General features: G+C 53.9%; 1 long non-coding RNA gene across 1 annotated transcript in view; it reads left to right on the plus strand.

Moving 5' to 3' along the window:
• Nucleotides 1-8,009, plus strand: part of LOC114889610 — a 12,206-nt gene extending 4,197 nt beyond the window's left edge. Inside the window, exon 3 of the long non-coding RNA XR_003792062.1 lies at nucleotides 6,715-8,009. This is a non-coding gene — a long non-coding RNA (uncharacterized LOC114889610). The remainder of the gene's footprint in view (nucleotides 1-6,714) is intronic.
• The last annotated feature ends 330 nt before the right edge of the window (nucleotides 8,010-8,339 follow it).

Here is an 8,339-nt window from a genome sequence, read left to right on the forward strand (position 1 = left end):
CTCCCTCCCTCCCTCCCTCCCTCCCTCCCTCCCTCACACACAAGGGTGTGAGGCCGGGGGTGAGGACTGGCTAAAGCTTGGGGTGGTGTCAGCAGAGACATGAAGCGGGAGGGCGCGAGCTGCTGCTGACAGCCATCTAGTCGCCCCCACTAACCAGCCAGAAGCCGCGCAGGGCCAGGACTCCTGCACTGTGTTCAGAGCCTGTGGCAGCTGAGGGCTCATCCTGGCTCCTAAAGCCACCCCAGCCCCGGCCCCACGCCCGTCTCCCAGCCGCGCGCCTCGCGCCAGGGGTGCACTGAGGATGTGGAGGCCGCCCTGAGCCGAAGGCGTCGGGTGACAAGCTGCGGCCCCGAGGGCGGCCCTGGCGGGAGATGGGCAACGGCTCAGGCAGTGCTCCCCGGCTGTAGCTTTGTGATGACCCTCTTCCAGAGCAGGATGCAGCTGAGCCCAGAGGAGCAGAACGAAGGGGAGGACAGGCCAGGCACTGTCCCTGGTGAGGGCAGTAAGGCTGGTGACTCTTCCAGGGTCATAGCCAGTCAGCAGCCTGCCTGTCCTGAGTCAGAGGTCTCACTTTGCCCCGCTCTGCTCTGCCCCTCCCCTCGTCCTTTATACTTCTCTTGACCTTGGCCACCACCTCCTGCCTGAGTGCTCCTATCAGGCCGTCTGGTCCTTGATTTGAGAGCAGATGGTTAGAAGGTACGCTGACCTTAGCTCAGAACTCCCCTCACGCAAGAAGCCACACTCCTCTGATCCCTCCCAGCCAGTGGGAGACCCTAAGAGGTGGGCTGGTGCCAGGGAGAACCACGCCCCTCAGCTGGTGCCCTAGTCTCTTGCCTCATGGCCTCCTGTGGGGCAGTCATGCCTCCTGCTCTTGAAGGGATCCAAGGGGTCAGAGCTAGGCCTTCCTGCTCCTGCAGCAATGGATAGCTCAGGTCTTCTGGGTAGGCTTCTGGGGAGCTCACCCCAAAGCTCCAGGGCCCATAAATGATGACCCTAAGTGCCATCTCTCAGGTTCCACGGACTAAGGCTGTTGGAAGGCAAGGATACTGCTTGGAGTCATCACCCATCCCAACATCCCATTGTCTGTGGTACCTTCACAGCTTGGAAGGCAGTGTCAAGTCCAACCGGGTGTAACTTTGAGTGCTGTCATCCATCTGGAGGAGTTTTTCCCCCCTTCCACAGGCCCCTCCTCATCAGATAAACCCAGGCACCTCCAAGAGCTTATTCTGGCCCAGGGCTCAGTCCTGGCTTCAGCTGGCCACAGAGTCAAGACCAATGGTGCCATTGCCAGTGAGCCCAGCTTCTAAGCTCTTTAGAGACCCCGTGCTCTGTTTCCCGCCCCCCATGGCCTCGCTGCAGCGCTCAGGTGGCCAGGTTAGCAGCCGTCATGTGCAGTGAACAGCACCAGCTACCCCGCAAGATGACTGAGTCCAACTGGGCCCTCTGCGGAGCCCGGCCCCATCCACGTTCCTCCGCGGAGAGGTTTCTCCCCAGCAGCCCCAGCACCTCCCTGGCCAGCTGGCGGTCAGAGAAGGTCTGCTAAGGCAAAAGGGTCTCAGCTCAGGTTCTTTCTTCCTCTTATGCACATTGGTCAACCCACCCACCCCCCTCTCAAGGGGCGTGACCTGAGGTGGCCTCTGCCCAGCCACAGAAGGCCACTGCCTCCATCTCCTCAACAGACTTTCTTCTTCTTCTTTTTTTTTTTTTAAATTTATCTTATTTTGTTTATTTATTTTTGGCTGCGTTGGGGCTTCGTTGCTGCACGCGGGCTTTCTCTAGTTGCGGCGAGCGGGGGCTACTCTTCGTTGAGGTGCGCGGGCTTCTCATCACGGTGGCTTCTCTTGTTGCGGAGCACGGGCTCTAGGCACATGGGCTTCAGTAGTTGTGGCACGTTGGCTCAGTAGTTGTGGCGCACGGGCTTAGTTGCTCTGTGGCATGTGGGATCTTCCCAGCCCAGGGCTTGAGTCCGTGTCCCCTGCATTGGCAGGCGGATTCTTAACCACTGCGCCACCAGGTAAGTCCCCAGACTTTCTTCTTGATGTCTGCATAAAAGGCCCTCTCAGGACTTCCCTGGCGGCCCAGTGGTTAAGACTCCGTGCTTCCATTGCAGGGGGCGCAGCTTCGATCCCTGGATGGGGAACTAAGATCCTGCATGCCGCGCGGCACAGCCAAAAAAAAAATGGCCTTCTCAAGTGGTACCTGCTAAAGCAAAGCAAACTACGCCAAGTTAACTAAAAGACAAAATGTCATTTTCTCCCTTAGGGACCCCTCCTCTGACCCATCCTTGATGCCTTCCAGGGAGTTTGATTATTGAAGGGTCCCAGGGAAGGGATGTGGAGACCAGGATGCTGCTGGAGATGGCAGGGGGGCTGCAGGCCTTTCAGGGGCCCTGGGCATTCAGAGGGCCTTGCTGGGCCCTGGACATGTGGGGGGGGCAGACCCCAAAGGTGCATTTGCCTCCTATGATGGAGACCGTATTAGAGGGCAGCAGGAGGATGCCTCTCCCCAGCCCAGCAGGAGGCTGTCCAGACCCCCGGCTCCAGGCTTCTGCTGCCCACCGTTCCAATGACAGCTGTCCTTCCTGACCCCCTTCTCTCTGGGTCCCCCACGTTGCCCTCTCTGCTGCCACAACAGGCCCTGTTTCGTTTCCCCTGACTGTCTCTCTCTTTCTCAGCTTCTCTCTTGGTCTCTCCCCCTTCCCTCCACCTCTGTTTTCCTGGCTGACCTGACGTTTCCTGGGCTTCCAGGAGGGAGATGATGATCTCCAGCATTTCAGGGCAAGAGTGGTTTCACTTGGTTTCCTGACCCCCTGGGAACAATGAGTGAGAAACACACAGGTGCCAGGTAGCACTTTAGGGCCTGTTAAGATTCCGAGCTCTGACCTGGGCCCCACTGGGGTTGGGGAAGAGTCGCTGGCACCCAACCGGGCCTTCAGAGCAGGAGAGAGTTGGCCGTGCCCCGGCCTGACAGCTGAGGCCAGCGGAAGCCTGGACACCTCCACCCACTGCCCCTCACCACCACACACTCAACCTGCTGCAAAGAAGGCTGGAATTCATTCATTCTAGTCAGGCTCTCAGCAAACCTCCAAGTATATGGGTGGCTGGGCCTGCACCAGGCTCTGGAAATGTGAATATGATGGTGCTGCAGACATGCTTTTTGAGAAGGAAGGTCAGGCCTGAGGCACGGTGGGTGATGACCAACACTGGGTCAGGGGGTGAGCATTGCAGACGGAAGGAATGAATGGCAGGAAAGACTCAGGAACCTAAGAGATCAGGGTCTGCTTGGCATGCCAGTGGGGCAAGCTTCCATCAACCCCTGAATTGTCAGAATAAAAAAGGAATCTGACTAGAGTTGCAGACATTTTTTAGTTTGCCAAGTAAGGACATTAAGGGAAAAAAATCCATCATTTTTCTCTCAGCACCATTTTATGAAAGAAGCATTTTCACTATAAAAAAATAGAATACTTAGAATAAAAGATATTGTGACCAAGAAAGGACAGCTAGCAATTTGGCTGATGTATGCCGATCGATTTTATATATCTCACTGTTCTTGTTTGTCTTGCTTTATTGCTGACTATCGAACACTTTATCAAAGGCCAGACCAGCCAGTGGACTGGCCTCTGGGAAGTGCTGACAGAGGGGCCTGTAGAGGCAGGGCAGGAGCTGGGGACCTGGAGGAGGCAGGGGCCACACCAGGAAGGACTTTGGACTATGCACTCGGGAGTTTGGATTTTATCCCCCAGCTGATGTGGAGCCAGGAGGGGCTCTCGGGGAACAGATGCTGTGGTCAGATCCGTGCTTTGGGACAAGCATTCATTCTCACAGCTGTAAGGATGGACCAGAGGGAGAGAGACGGGGGAGCCCGGCGGAGGGAGCTGGCAGAAATGATGAGGGTCTGTCCCAAGGCGGGGACAGTGGTGGGACTGGAGAAGGGGGAGGAGCTAGGAAGAGGAAGGTGTCATCCCGCTCTCACATTCACGTTCTCACAGGGACCGTGAACAGAGATAACCTCACTAGGGGCAGAACCTGAGGAAGTGGGCTTAGGATTTGGAATTAAAGATAAGAACATCCTGACTGTAAAGAATATGAAACATGACATGTCAGTGAGAGTAGACCAAGGCAGTGAGCATTCTGGAAGGCGGGGGAGGAGTGAGCAGTGGGGCAGCTCACAGTGGGGGCACTTGTCTGACTTTGCACTTGGGCTCCACCTCTTGTGCAACCTTAGTCAACTTACTAACCTCTCTGTGGCTTAGTTTCCTCATCCGTAAAATGGGAACCGAATAGTACCTAACTCATAGGGTTGCTGGGAGGTTTACATTAATTAAGATATGTAAAGCGCTTAGAGGCCCAGCTCCATAGAAATGGCCTGATATTATTATACATTGTCACATCCCCAGCACTCACACAGCCCCCAGAGAATAGGAGGGATTGTTAATGTTGGTGAAAATACTAGGCCTGGCTTCGTGGAAGGCCCTGGGCTCGGAGCCTGCCTTCCGAGGTGCTGGGCAGGGTTTTGAACCCTCCTGGGCTCTCTTGGGGCAGCTCTTACCTGCCACTGCCACACGCACCTAACACTGATTGAGATGGAAACTTGGTGGGCCTGTGACTGAGCCCAGGAGTGGGAAGGGACTCGACACCTCCTGGAAGGTTCTCTGGGGTGGATGCCTGGTCCAGTGGCAGGAGGCAGGCAGAGAAAAGGGGGCAGAGGGTCTGGGGGCTGCAGGAGGGAGAGCAGACTGGAGGATGCCCGGTGGTGGCAGCAGTGAGAAGAGCTGGCTGCTCAGTCACCCACCTCCTCCCAGCGAAGGACCAGTGCCCTCCAAAACCAAGTCCTCATCTCCTTGCCCCCCACCCCCCAAGCCTGCTTCAAGGATGTTTGCTGCCTGGGAACGTGCCTTTCAAGGCACCATCACCCCTCAGCTCCTCCCCGCCCTGCCCTCATCCATTCAGCCCCTGTCTCCCTCAGCAGACCCTGAATCTACCACCTCCCTCAGTCTCTGGGGGACCCTGAGCCCTATCTTCTCCTGCCACCTCTGGGCCTCCAGAGTTTGCTAATCACTTATCTTCACTGAACACCCTGAAATGCAGTTGTGGCGTTGGCACTGCCCTCTGCGAGCCCTTCCTTAGGAGGAAGTCTGACTGCCTACCTTGACTTGGCAGCCGCAGCCTACTCTCCAGACCCCCCTCACATCCGTGTGCTGACCTGGGTAAACTGCTTTCTCTTTCATCTGCTTCAAATGTGAGTCCTCCAACGACTGACCTGATCAAGTCCTACCCCTCCTTTCATGGCTCAGCCCAAGCAACACGCCCCAGAGGGGCACAGGGCCTGTCACCACTTTGGGAATTGCTGTTAAACATCCAGAGAGGGCTTCCCTGGTGGCGCAGTGGTTAAGAATCCGCCTGCCAGTGCAGGGGTCACGGATTCCAGCCCGTGTGCCACAACTACTGAGCCTGCTCTCTAGAGCCCACGAGCCACAACTACTGAGCCCACATGCCACAGCTACTGAAGCCCGCGCGCCTAGAGCCCATGCTGGCAACAAAGAGAAGCCACCGCAATGAGAAGCCTGTGCACCGCAATGAAGAGTAGCCCCTGCTCGCCACAACTAGAGAAAGCCCGCATGCAGCAACGAAGACCCAACGCAGCCAAAAAATAAATAAATTTATAAAAAAAAAAAAATCCAGGGAGTCTCTGCGCTCCCAGTACAGGGGTGTGCGGGTTCCATCCCTGGTCAGAGAACTAAGATCCCACATGCCACGCCAGAGTCCCTAAAGAAAACATCCAGGGACTCTGTGTTGGTGAGACCACCTTCAGCACAAGCACAGTGCCTGCACCCCATGGTCTCAAGAGAAATGTGCAGAGGAACCAGTGAATGAAAGAAAAGGAGGGAGACATATTTTTTTTCTTTTACATCTTTATTGGAGTATAATTGCTTTACAATGGTGCGTTTGTTTCTGCTCTATAACGAAGTGAATCAGCTATACATATACATATGTTCCCATACCTGTTCCTTCTTGCGTCTCCCTCCCTCCCACCCTCCCTATCCCACCCCTCTAGGTGGTCACAAAGCACCGAGCTGATCTCCCTGTGCTATGCGGCTGCTTCCCACCAGCTATCTATCTTACGTTTGGTAGTGTATATATGTCCATGCCACCCTCTCACCTCGTCACAGCCCACCCTTCCCCCTCCCCAGAAGGAGACATTTTTAATGAAGACCAGGCAAGATTCGGCAAGAGGAGACAGGACAGGTGTGAGTTAAAGATTACTCAGATGTTCCCGGCCTGGGAGACAGACCTGACCGTCACCACCCACAGCTGTGGCAGAGCTGGGCCTCAGCCTGGGCCTGGAGGGATGCGGTGCACCTCCCCTTCCCCTGCTTCCTGGGGTCAGGGGCCTGACATCCCAAAGGCAGAGCACGGCACAGACAGGGTCCACGGATGCTTAGTTGCCATAGGGCACTGTCCTGGGGATGCCAAAATTTAAAAAAAACAATATCTTGCTGACTAAATCTGTGCTTGACATGGAGCTGAGGGGAAGAACAAAGTGAGACAGGAAAGTGAAGAAAAATTTCTCAAAAGATAGGATTGCTGAGTCAAAAGCAGTAAGGTTGAATTTTACATATATTCTGCGTTCAGACAAGGGGGAAGTCAGATGCACAGAAACAAACTGGTAATTTTTCACATGAGAAAACATCTAAGGGTTTTCATCAAATCCCAGGTTCAGTACGAGCCACAGGGCCGATGAGGCAGCCAGAACAGCCACGGCCCTCGGGCTGCACCAGTAGACTCACATTAACTGGATCAGGACCCCTCTGCCCCAGCCCTGAGGTTAGACCAGCCCTGGGGTCTTCCTCAAACATGGGTGTGCGGTTTACCAGGAATATGGAAGCTCTGCAATCCATTCACAGGAGGATGAGCAGGTACGGAGAGATCTGGAAACCATCTCTTCCCGGGAATCACTGGAGGTGATGGATTTCTCCTGGAGAAAAGGAGACCTGGATAGACAGACCTCTCCTGTTGGAGGATGGTCGTGCCAAAGAGAGAAAAGACGAAGTGTTTCTCTAGAGAGCAGAGTGAAGAACAATAAGTATAAATGGTGAGGCAGGGGACACAACAGAAGAAAGCAGTTCCTAACAGCTGGAGCAATCCAGCCCACCAAAGTGGTGAGCTTCCTGTCCCTGGAAATGTTCTAATGGAAGCAGGATGATGTCAGGGATATCATGGCCATCACTGGCAAGAGACCAGCGTTTCCTAACCTCTCTTCCCCTTCCAAACATCCCATTGTTCACGAATCCCATGTTTTATAATAATGTATCTATTTAATAAATTGTACTTATTCAAAGTAAAATTTATTCCATTTTAATAGTCAAAAACCTGTGTATTGTCAGTTATCTGATGCTTAGCCAGGCTTGGGGCCCACTGAACAAGGAAGAAGAAATGCTTCTATGAAGAGGAGGTTGTGCCTTTCCTCCCGAGCCACCATTTTCCAGTAACTCACCAAAGTGACCAACACAAAAGCGGGGAGGAGAGGCACTTACTGTACATTCTCCAGGCCTTTCAGAAAACAAGGAGCTGTTCCTTTGGCCACATTCACGTGAATCTACAAGAAAGGTGATGTTGTAGACATGAAGGGAAGGGGCACCGTTTAAAAAGGAACGCCCCACCAGTGTCCCCATGGCAAAACAGGAAGAGTCTACAGTGCACACAGCATGTGCCTGGCATTGTTGAAACAAACAAGATAAGGGCAAGATTCTTGGCAAGAGAATTAAGTTACGATTACTCCACCAGCAGAGACCGCTTCCTGAAACGTGTGAAAGAAAATGATCAGAAAAAGAAGGAAGAAATTTACTTGGGTTCAACTGAAGCGCCAGCCTGCTCCACCCAGAGAGTCCCGCTTTGTGAGAACCAGTGAGAGAAGCCTGCACTGTTGGAACGCATTCCCTGTGAATTCATGGCTTGATAGCTGTAAAAAAGTAAAAGACCTCTGGACTGTGGGGAAAAAAAAGAGAGAGAGAAGGAGAAGAGAGGGAGAGGGAGGGGAAAGGGAAGAGGAGCGGAGGGGAAGGGAGGAGGTTGTGCCAGAGCTGGGATTTGAGGAGTGATGGGGTTCTACGAGCAGATGAAGGGAAGTCTTTGCAGCCAGGACAGACTCAGGGGTGAAAACGTGAGCTCCAGAACAAACTACTGAGTGTAAAGTGGGACTGAGACGAGGCTGGATGCAGGAGCATGCTCTGCTCAGAGCTCAGAGCTTATCAATTCAGCAGGGACCATGCAGAGGCTTTGACCAGGAAATTGGCATGATCTGCAAGGAATGAAGAGGAGCTAGCCAAAAAAAGGAAAAAT

Source organism: Monodon monoceros, unplaced genomic scaffold (genome assembly GCF_005190385.1).
Source record: "Monodon monoceros isolate NGI ecotype Baffin Bay Population unplaced genomic scaffold, NGI_Narwhal_1 Super_Scaffold_9, whole genome shotgun sequence".
Lineage (NCBI taxonomy): Eukaryota > Metazoa > Chordata > Mammalia > Artiodactyla > Monodontidae > Monodon > Monodon monoceros.